The 11636-nt window shown below is 37.5% G+C and overlaps 1 long non-coding RNA gene across 1 annotated transcript; it reads right to left on the bottom strand.

Annotated features, from left to right (window-relative positions):
- Nucleotides 1–4411: 4411 nt before the first annotated feature.
- Nucleotides 4412–7545, bottom strand: LOC133868490 (uncharacterized). The gene is made up of 3 exons (XR_009900399.1): nucleotides 6950–7545; nucleotides 5941–5976; nucleotides 4412–4594 (listed from the first exon to the last, which is right to left on the bottom strand). It is a non-coding gene; the product is annotated as an uncharacterized LOC133868490 (long non-coding RNA).
- Nucleotides 7546–11636: the final 4091 nt, after the last annotated feature.

The raw sequence follows: 11636 nt of genomic DNA, 5'->3' as shown, positions 1-11636 counted from the left end.
GGATCACTCCCCTTTCTAATCACCGTTAGTGTCACGTCACCATTTTTGTCATGTCATCCTAAAATATTATTATTTTATTTAATTATTAATTTAAAAACTTAAAATTTATTTTTTTATTTTTTTTAAAAAAAGAAAAAAGAAAAAAGCAGGTGGTATGGTGGCAACCAATCCCTTAGGGGAAGGGAGGCACCACTTCTGGAGTGGCTCACGGCCACCCCCCTTAGATTGGTGAGTTCGCCTATGAGTGTTTTGCCTCGATAGAGCAAAAAGGAATTGGATATACTCTCTGTGGTGGTTGTGATTGATTCTCTCAAACCACTTCTTTTCCTATTCCTCCTGTCTCACGATATTGAGCTCGTCTATACGGAGGACGAGGGTCAGACCCTCGTCCGACCCTCGTCCTACGTGTCAAATTATTTATTCTTTTTTTATTATTTAATTAAAAAAAAAAAAAAAAAAGAAGGAAAAAATCTACTGAAAATGAGTCTTCACCTTTTCTTCCCCCCATTTTCATCAAACTCATCCCCAAATTTCAAAATCCCCTCAAAACGCACCCCCATCTCCACCACGCACGCTCACCGTAGTTCGCCGACTAGTAGCGCCGAAAAGCTGATTTCATTTTCCCCCAGTCAGCTTGTCACCCAAAAATCCTCCCTCCATGCTCCATCTCCATCTTCCCTCTACCCACCGCCGACCCAACGGCCTAGCACTGGTGACACAGCAACCACCATATCCGGCGACCTCCTTTAAGCTTTTCACCCAAAAATCCCTCCCTCCATCTCCATCTCTTCCCTCTTCCCCCCCACCCACCGTCGACCCCGCTGAGCACTGGTGACACAACAACCCCTCCCTCCATCTCCAAAACCTGCATCACGCATTCACACGTGGCTTCTCTCCCATTTCTTTCCCCATTTCAAAATCTCCCAAATTTCAAAATCTCCTCAATCCTCACCCCCATCTTCGGACCACTGCAGTCGCCGCCCTTCGTAGCTCGCCGCCGACCAACTTCTGTCTCACTCTCTACGGTCAGTTTCTTTCTCTCTCTGACTTATCCATGGGTTTTTCTTGATTTCTCGGTATGGGTTGGTGTTAATCTTGAGTTTTGAAGGAATATTGGCAATGGGTCTTGAAGGAAAATGAGATAGTATGCGTTTTTTTGTGGGTTTTTATTTGTTATGATTGTTATTGATGAAAGGCTAGGCTTTTAAATCTCTCAGTGTGTTTCTTGAGTGCTCTTAGATTATAGAGTTTTGTGGGTATTAATTTGCTGCCAAGAAAAAAGAAACGCCGGAGAATCACATGAAATAATTTCCAACAAATTTGGTTTCAATGCAAAAGTGGTAACGCCGGAGAATCACATGAAATAATTTCCAACAAATTTGGTTTCAATAGATTACTGTAGGAGAGTGTTTGATGGAATGTGGAGTAAAGATTTGACGTCATGGAATACCATGCTGACAGGGGATGCAGTTAATGGGTGTATACAGATGCTATGGAGGTTTTGTATGAGATGGTTGAGTCTGGCATTAAACCGGATGCAGTAACCTTTATTGCCTTACTATCCGGTTGTAGCCATGCAGGGCTTACTGATGAGGGACAAAGATTGTTCAAAAAAATGAAGAAGGTTTATTGGGTGTCACCGACTCTAGAGCATTATGCTTGTTTAGTGGATATGTTGGGTAGAGCTGGGAGGATAAAAGAGGCACTAGAGGTAGTGAAATTCATGCCTATGAGGCCGAGTGGGAGCATTTGGGGATCATTACTCAATTCATGCCGGCTGTATGGCAATGTTTCTGTTGGAGAGGTTATTGCAGAGCAATTGTTTAAGCTTGAACCTAGCAATCCTGGGAATGAAGAAGGATGCAGGGTGCAGTTGGATCCAAATAAAACATAGAATTCACACTTTCGTGGCAGGAGGAGGTTTTGAATTTCGTAATTTTGCTGAGTATAAGAAGGTTTGGAATGAACTCATGGATGCTATGGAAGAAATTGGATATGTCCCTAAAACAGATGTTGTACTTCATGATGTAAATGAAGAAATAAAAGCAATGTGGGTTTGTGGGCATAGTGAACGACTAGCAACTGTATTTGCACTAATTCACACTTCTATCGGAATGCCAATTAGAATTACAAAGAACCTTCGTATTTGCGTAGATTGTCACACCTGGATGAAGTTTATTTCAAGAGTTACCGGGAGGGTGATTGTTTTAAGAGATACAAACCGCTTCCACCATATCAGATAAGGAGCCTGCTCTTGTAAGGACTACTGGTGATCACACCATAGTATGAAAGCACAACTTGTTTGCATTTGTTTTTATTTAAATTTTAACTCTTCTTGCTTTTACCACCAACCAAAAAAAATATCATCTCTCTGTGTTTGAAAAATAGATTTTTATAACATAATTTAGCATAGGCTTTTTCTTAACACAAACATTGTCATACCATAATCATCTGACTAATTAGCAAAGTAGAATCCCGCATGAAACCATTATAATAATCTAAAGCATGATTTAAACTAGGTTTGTCCTTAACAAATGTACAATAACTGAGTAATAGAAAAGCACAATACTGAGTAGAACTGAAGATTACATTATTATGATCATATTGGTTGTGGGGTCACAGCTTAAATTCCTCTGAATAGAGCAGTTGTCCTAGAAATGCAGAAGATATGCGAACTTTAGGTTAGTTAAATGGTGCCAACTAGTCTATCTTTGAGTTCAATATGCTTATTTAGTCTCCAAATTTAATGTGCATATTATTTATAAAACACAAGTTTAATGTGCATGTAACTTTACACAGTAACTTTTTGTAACCATTTGTACCTGTAAATGGCTTCACCTTACATGTAATAGGAGTAAGAGGATGTAGAATGCAACTCATTTTGGATTTTGCACAAGAGGCTGCTATGTATTGATCACTACATGTTTACTATTAGCACGGATCTGTTGCTTATTAATTATCAAAATTTACATGTGGAAGACTTATCAAGTAACTTTAGTTTCATGCTCCAGATTGTAACCCCACCACGCCCATGCAAGCCCCTAGCCAAAATGAAAATAGAACTGATTATTTTAATTTACTGCACATTTTATGTTTCTAAAATCCTATGATACCATTTATGTATATGTATATATTTTTAGTTTCTACCATATGTTTTATATTCACTTAAGTGATTAAATACAGTTGATTGATTAAACATTTTATGCAGAATGAAGAACAAGCTGTTGGTGGAAGCAATGGAGCAAGCAATAAATGAAGAACAAGCTGTTGGATATTATATTGTAAAGTTGAGGAGTTAGGATCTAGGAGAATATTATATGCTTGTACTCCCAAAACTTTTCTACATTTATTTTCTAATCCATAACAAGAATATTGTTGATATTCTCTATTGTCATATTGATATTTTGTATGGGGAGCATATAACACTAGATGGCTGGTTGAAGTTTACCAAGCAAGTCCGGTTATGAGTTGTTTTTGGTTCTAGGTGTGCGGTTGGAATTGAGGAGTTTTCTGGGGATACTTGGTCACAGTTTTTGGTGGTTTTGGTTTCAGTTGGGAGCTTGGTTGAGTTTTTGTTTCTGCTTATGCTTCTTTTTTGGAGGTGGCTTTCTTGCTCTGTGTTGGGTTTGCGGGTCCAGGTGTGCTGCTGGTATGTGGTACTTTGTGGAGCTGTTTTCTGTGTTGTATAGCCAATAGTCGTTTTTAGCTCTTTTGTGCGCTTTGTTTTGAGAGAATTTTGTTATGGCTTTGCATTTATAGCCTGACGGCTTGAGTTCCAACTTGATTGTTGGAGTGTGTAATTTTTTGGTTGGTTATAAAATTTTCATTCATCCAAGATGAGATAATGATTCCTATGTTTTTTTTTTTTTCCTAATACGTACAAAAATTTGAAGAACAATTGAAATTTGGTAAGGCTCATACATGAATTATTATTATATCAAAATAATACATGAAATGTGCAATACTAAATATATCAAAATTTCACTGGTTACTAGAAACATTCTAATCAGATTATCAGGACATAAAGGAGGCAAAGAAACTCTTCTACATTGGGAATCCAACAATAATCTAAGCTGCCTGTAATGAATCTCAAAGGAAGAGTTCCACTTCTCCAGGAATTCAATTGCCTTCGAACGCAAAACAGATGCAACAGCTGGTGGAGTATGGAGAGACATATTTCTTCTGAACCCGATACTCAAACTCAGTAACTAATTGATGTTCTCAACAAGGATGGTTTTGAAAACCTTTGACCGCATGAAGAGTTCATCAATTACGAGAAGTGTGAGATACCTTACCTGCAACAAATTATGTTGAGATCAAATCAATGTTCACCAAAGCTGTCACGCCCTCGTTTTGGGAAATAAGGGAAACGTGAGTATGAGTACTAAAATCATAAAATGGAAGCGTGCAATTACAACAAATAAATTTAAAACTCATATTAAACCTTTCTATTAATAATCTATACAAAATCATGAACTCCAAAAGGAACAAATCATACTATACAATATTAGGGTTTGGCTGGTTCATCACGAACTATCGCTCTCAGCGAGGTCTACGCCCTTACAAGAAAAAGATTTCGTCTTACGGTTGTCATCTGGAGAGGGGTGGAGGAAGAAGGGGTGAGTTCGACAACTCAGTAAGGAAAATACAACACCAGGGGAAATAAAACATGCTATAAACTTTTATACCATAATCTTTAGTCATTTTTATAATGACAAATTTATTCTACTCACTGTTAAGAATTAATTTCACATATGATGAATTGCATAAAGTAAATTGAATTACAACCTAAACCAATAGTATATTGATTTTAATTTATTTTAGATGATTTAAGTGTTTTTGAATATATTAAGATTACGATGATGTTTAGAAGTATGAATATGTGATTTTAGATTAAGTATAAGTTAGAGATTCAAGTTATGAAAAATTGTCTGAGAAGTGATATGCTAGGCTGTTTATGTTTTATAAGAAAACACATATTAAAGCATGATTCATAAATGAAATGTATTGTTTTAGGACAGGTGGCATAGCATTTGAACAATTAAAAAGAATTTGTAGAATATGAATAATGATATAAGAATGACAGTTTATAAATGAGAATGACAGTTTATTATGATCCAGTATATTCTTTTTATCAGTTTTCTCTTTAATCCTTTCTCTGTGGTTTAACCTCTTATAGACTCTACACCGCCAATTCCCGTGAGCGGCGCACGTTGGCTTTGTCCAAAGGACCTATAGACTCAGCCTGTCGTCACAGAGAAGAGTCGCCGGGTTGGGGGTCTTCCCTAGGTGAAGGCCAACCTCGGATGGTAGCACACACCGACTTACGGTATGCTTGCCATGCTACCCTATGGGTACCAATTCTAACTGTAGTAGTGCCTCAAGGTTAAACAATTACTGCACATGAACGTTTTCTGTAATACTGTAGGCTCTGCTTTATCTGTAAACTTTATTTCAAAACTGTAATAGCCGCTTTTATAACTGTAGTCATGTGCAGAATTTAACTTTAGATTCTCTTTTCTTTCAAAACTGTATTCATAAATAGAGTCATTTATTTTGGAATGCTCTATAGTCATAACTTTCAAATGCTCTCTTTTTCATCATTGCATATTTCACAACTTTGAGATGCTCTTAATTATGACTGTAATTATGCATAAATCATAACTTTAAATATGCTCTTAATCATATCTGTGAGTATGCATAATTCATAATTTTAAAATGCTCTTAGTCTTAACTATTATTATGCATAAATCATAATTCTTAAAAATGCTCTTAACCAAAACTGTGATTTATGCTCAAAAATTCTTAAACAATATCATATGAGTAATAAAGCTTGGCATTAAAAATCGCATGAGCAACGCTTTGTAAAATTCCCCAACACTTTTTCAAAAGATTTATAATAAAATCTTGTTGGGGTTTTTCGGTGTTGTATCCCCTTACCTGGACTTGCCATTAGCGTCAGGATCGACTTTTTACCTAAATAAATTAAAAGAAGAAACTTAGAAGAATATTCTAGAATTTGTAGTCTAAAACTTAATTAAAATAAACATAACACACACCTACACTAATCCAAATAATACCTCACATCATAACTAATCTACAATAAAAGCCCCTAGGGACTTAATTTCAGTTAGCAAACCATTAAAACTAAATTTAACCCATCCAATTTTAACACAATATATATATCACTTAATAATCTAGCCAAATACCTCCAAATAAAATTCCAATATCTATTCATTTTAAACAACCTAAAACAAATCTCCAAAACACCATATGGCCAACATAGGAAATCTATTCTTTAAAAAAATTCATCACTGATCCGGTTACTGGCATGCAAATACACTTAAATATTCCTTCAGCTATTCTAACCTCAAAATCAGAATACCCATTACCAAAGGACAGTATTTCAGCCAAGATCAACACACAGGGACCTCAATAATCACACCTCATAAACCTTAAATCAAAACAGGGGACACGGCCGATACTCATTTCACACACCTATTCACTAACATCTTCCTCAATCCCAAAACATAGTCCAGCCGACCAACAAACACAATCCAGAAAATACCCAATTAACTTCAACCAGAAATCAGACTTCCATTCCAAACGGATTGAACCCAAAGATTAACAATAATCACAAAATCACATAGATCCTCACCAAAACACTGTGGCTGGAACAGGGGAGATCATTTCCAAAACAGGGGTACTTGGCCGTTAAGAGAATTATCCAAAAACACAACACACACCCACATGGCTAGCCGAAACAGGGACCCCAAAACAGAAGGCAAAGCCGATCATTCACAACTCATCAAGATTTTCAGAATAATACCCATAGCAAATCAAACACAATCTATCCAAAATATCCACAATAGTAATTGAGGAAAAATCAAGAAATTAAACCCATAAAAAATTACAAAAGATTACCCAGAGAATTTCTGAGAAAACCCACCGAAAATCATCTCTGATTTTGCCGGAAAACGGACTCGGGTCGCCGGAAAAACATCACTGACCACCGGAAAAATCGCCGGAATCCACACCTCCAAACCGCCGGAAAACACCCATGGCGAACCGGGTTTCCTCTCGGGTTCAGCGGGTCACAGGTTCGTAGGTTCTGGGTTGCGGGTCGCACAGGTTGCACGGGTCGTGGGTCTTCGGAGGTTCGGCCGGAGAAACACCTGTCCCGCCGGAAAACGCGCCGGACATCGCCACTGAAGGTCGGCTTCACGGGTTCTCGGTCACTGGGTCATGGCTTGGTGGGTTCGGGGTTACGGTTTCGTCGGAAACCGCCACTGGTCCTCCGGATTTCCCCCTGACCACCGGACATGGAGGATCGGACCTCCCTGGGCTCACGGCTCACGGCTCACTGGGTCCTTTCCGGGTTTTCTCTCTCTCTCTCTCTCAGTTCCCACTCTCCTCTCCCGATCTCTCGGTCTCATCTCTCTGTCTCTCCCTATCGGCATCTCTCTCCCCCCCTCTCTCTCTCGCTCACTCTTTGTTTCTCCCTCTGTGTGTGTCTGCGTGCTCAGGAAGAAAGAAGAAGAGAGGAGAAATAATAGAAGAAGAAAGAAAAAGTAACGAAGAAGGAAGAAGAAAGAAGAAGAAAGAAGAAAATTTTAAAAAGAAAATAAATCAACTTGCCGTGCAAGTTGCTTCCTCTTCTTTTTTTTTTTTTTTTTTTTCTACAACTTACTTAATAAGTTATATATATATATAATTATTATTATAAAAAAAATTGGGATGTTACAAAAGCCTTCTTTCTCTTGAAACAACAGCAATATTGCAAACAAAAGACTATGTACTACTTGGGTAAACAAAACGGCACATTTAATTGAGAATTTTAAATGAAAGGTCAGCAGAGAAAATTAAAAAAACAACAATAAGTGCGTCGACTTCCAACAAAATTAACACAAAAGTTCAATCAACACAATAAAATGAAAACAGAACACCAAATCACCAATGATCTTTATCTATGAGGGGGAAAAAAGGAAGAGGAGCATAGATAGTGTTACAGAAATGAAGATACTCAATTGAGAACCAACAGAACTGTAACAAAGAAAAAGAACGGCGAAACTGTTACCAACTTACCGGAATCAAATAGAGGTAGAATTTCGCCGAAATGAATGTAGAAGGGAATACATACAGAAAGAGCCCGAAAAGAAACACAAAATTGTCATAAAAAATAGCAAAGAGATCAAAAACAACCACTAAACAAAAGCCATGAAAACACAATATATAAAGTTTATTCTTTAAGAAAAGGACAGGCTAAACAGTCAAGTTTATTCTTTAACAAGTTCTGAACCCACAAGAATTCAACCTAAACACCACGAACAACGAAAAGAACCAAAACGCAACAAAGAAAACCAAAAACCCATGAAAGAGAAGCCCAAAACAAGACCAAACACGATCATGCGATTACCCATTGGGGAGCCTGTCGACGAATGGGAGCAACATTTTGTGCTTGGAGCCTCATTCGGAGGCGAGCCCAGCGTGCATCTCGACGGCCATGGCATCCACCACCTACCTCAGCCTCCCCACCGTGGTCTCGCACCCTTCCTCCAGCTCCGCGAGCACGCCCACCTCTCCACGGCTTCCTCTGGCTCTTCATTCTCCTCACCATCACCACTGTCGCCACCCTCCCCATCTCCCCAATCCCCTCCGATCACTCACGCCATCCGGATCTGACGCCGCTTGGCCTCCCTCCTATTACTCTCCCCTAAACCACGCCGCTTCGACATGCACTGGCACGCACAAACATACCCACCGCACGCCCTTATAGTCTTCAAACACTCAAAACGACGGCCTTGTCGGGTTTCTCTCCTTTGAAAAATCGAAACGGTTCGCCAGTAGCTCCCCGGGACGGTTCGCCGATGGGTTTGACGGCAATACTCGCCGGTCAAGCGGCGTAGATGAGTTGTTTGTACAAAGTGCGGTGGGTATGGGCAGTGGAGATGGGGTGAGTTTTGAGGAGATTTTGAAATTTTGGGGATGAGTTTGATGAAAATGGGGGAAGAAAATGGCGTTTTCAGTAGGTTTATTATTATTATTATTTTTTAATCAAATAATAAAAAATAAAAAATAATTTGACACGTAGGACGAGGGTCGGACGAGGGTCTGACCCTCGTCCTCCATATAGACGAGCTCCACGATATTTCCCTAATTAAACTCACAAACAGGCTCCATTACCAATATATAATCAATGTTTTCAATTTTAATTCAGGTTCATATACTCTTGTACTTCGACTCAAATCGAAGAGACTTGTTCGTCCAACAGTGAATGTGACATCGGCTTACGCTGCGACAAGTGCAATGCCAACGGCGACACCCGGTCCAGAGGCATTCGGGTCCAACCATTGAACCCCACATAAAAAGTATGTCTTTTTTTTCTTTGTTTTTATTTGTTTGCTCTGTTGAGTAGTTGATTTTTGATTGAATAACAGAAGGTTCAAGCCATCCCTCTCAATCTCTCCAAAACCATAACGGCGACAATGGATTAAGAACTCGACAAATGCAGATCGACCCAAGTTGGAGTTGGATGTGTTTGTTGGAAGTGCGTTTGGTTCATACTCGTTTGAAATTTGAGTTGACGGAATAGGCACGGGAGGTGTTCAAGGGATTGCCGATGAGGGATTTTGTGCTTTTGAATGCAAATTCCATCCGTTTTTTTGTTCTATTGTTTGCTATGCATAATGTGAGAAAAGAATTGGCCTTTACTTACAAAAGAATAATTGTTGTGCACAATTTAAAATAAGTTGGAGCAAAAAAGGATTATCAACTGGCCAAAGAATCCAGTTCAACCATTCAGAAATTTAACAAACAAATAACCAAAATATGTTAAAGGGAACACCACCAAGTGTAGATCCATGATTCTGACCAAGAGGGAGAGACTACTTCAACTTGTTAGCCTTCTCTTGGTCGAACACGCAAAACGTGTAGAGGTACTTGGAGCAACGGACCTTGAACTTGAGTCTTGACAACACCTTTGCTCTTCTTGATCCTCACAGAGCGCGCATCTTGCCTTCTTGCAGTGACAATGAAATCTTTGATCTCGTGGATTTGCTTAGGCTGTGGGTTAAGCAACAGAGAACAGAAAAACACTCACCGGATAACTCACCGGTCCAAGGGGGTGGTTGCCCCCTACTTTTTTTTTTTTTTTTTTTTTTTTTTAAAGAATAAAATAAGTTTTAAATTAATAATTAAATAAAATAATAATATTTTAGGATGACGTGGTGAAAAGGGTGGCGTGGCACTAACGGTAGTTAAAAAAATGGATGAAAAAATAACGGAAAAACCTGTTTCAAATTCGTGAAAAAGTTAAGTACTGAATACTTACTTTTAAAGAGTGAGGAATCAAATTCAAATAAATAGCGCTCCGACTCAATAATTTATTAGACATTTACCCTTAATTTTAAGTAATAATAATAATAATTGCATTTGAGTTATAAAAAAAATTGACTAGAGGTAGAGGGGCAATAAAAGAGTCACAATGTGCTTTGAAATTAAGGGATTTAAGTTGTAATTTAAAGTATAAATGTTTGCTATGAATTTCAATAATGCATTATTGTTTTGAATTATAAGAGTAAACCGCCTATTTTAAATTTGAAATAATATCTAATAAATGGCAATGTCAAATCTATGATTAATTCTTTAAATCATTCTATGTAACTCTTACGCCCCTTCAAGAATGATGTTGATTTTAAAATCACTATTGAGCTTGTGATTAATACTAATTCTAGAAGTCACTATTTTGTCACTTTTGTTTCCCTCCAACATGATGTGGCTTTTAAAATCAAGACTTGATCAAAATTCAATAGTGATAAATCGCAAGCTCAATGGTAATTTTAAAAGCCACGTCATTTTTGGAGGGATACAAGAGTTACAAAAAAGTGACTTATAGCATTACTTACTTGTGATTGATCATTATTGAATTTTGATAAAGTAGTGATTTTAAAAGCCACGTCATTCTTGGAGAGATACAAGATTGACAAAAGAGTGGTTTTTAAAATTATTCCAAATTCATATATTAGTAGGATTTAAATTCAAAGATGTATTCGGTGTTATTTTCTTGTCTATTTATTGAACATCTCTTTTAAAAATTTATCACTGAGTTTGTGGTGGATTTTACACATTTCTTGTACAGAGATAGACAAAAAATGTGCAAAAAAATAAAACCAAACATTTTTTTTAAAAAAATTTATCAACAAATTTCATTTTCTATTGACGTCTTTCAATTTTTTTTTTTTTTTTTTTGTTACTTGTCTATTTGATCCATCTATAATTTTAGGTATTTATTATTTTTGTTATAATTGCATTTTTCATACTTCATTCAAGCCATTTAAACTAAAATAATAAATTTTAATCATTCTCTTTGGATTTTTTTAGATACAATCATGTCTTCTTTTAGTTTGTAATCAGAGGTAATATTGGAAAGTGATAAAATCCAATATAGACCCTGGGGTTTTAGATATTTTCATTTCATGTATACGCTAGGCGGGCTCACTAATAAAATGGGCTTTGTTGTTAGGCTAAAGCCCATCTTATCCTCAAAGCGAGGGACACGCGTCTCTCATGCGTAGCTAATTCGTTACCTCACTTCACAGCCGTTGGGTCGTTGAAATTTTGGACGCTGGAAAGCGATT

The sequence above is a fragment of the Alnus glutinosa genome, chromosome 1 (assembly GCF_958979055.1).
Source record: "Alnus glutinosa chromosome 1, dhAlnGlut1.1, whole genome shotgun sequence".
NCBI lineage: Eukaryota > Viridiplantae > Streptophyta > Magnoliopsida > Fagales > Betulaceae > Alnus > Alnus glutinosa.
This window is presented reverse-complemented; position numbering and strand designations above follow the sequence as displayed.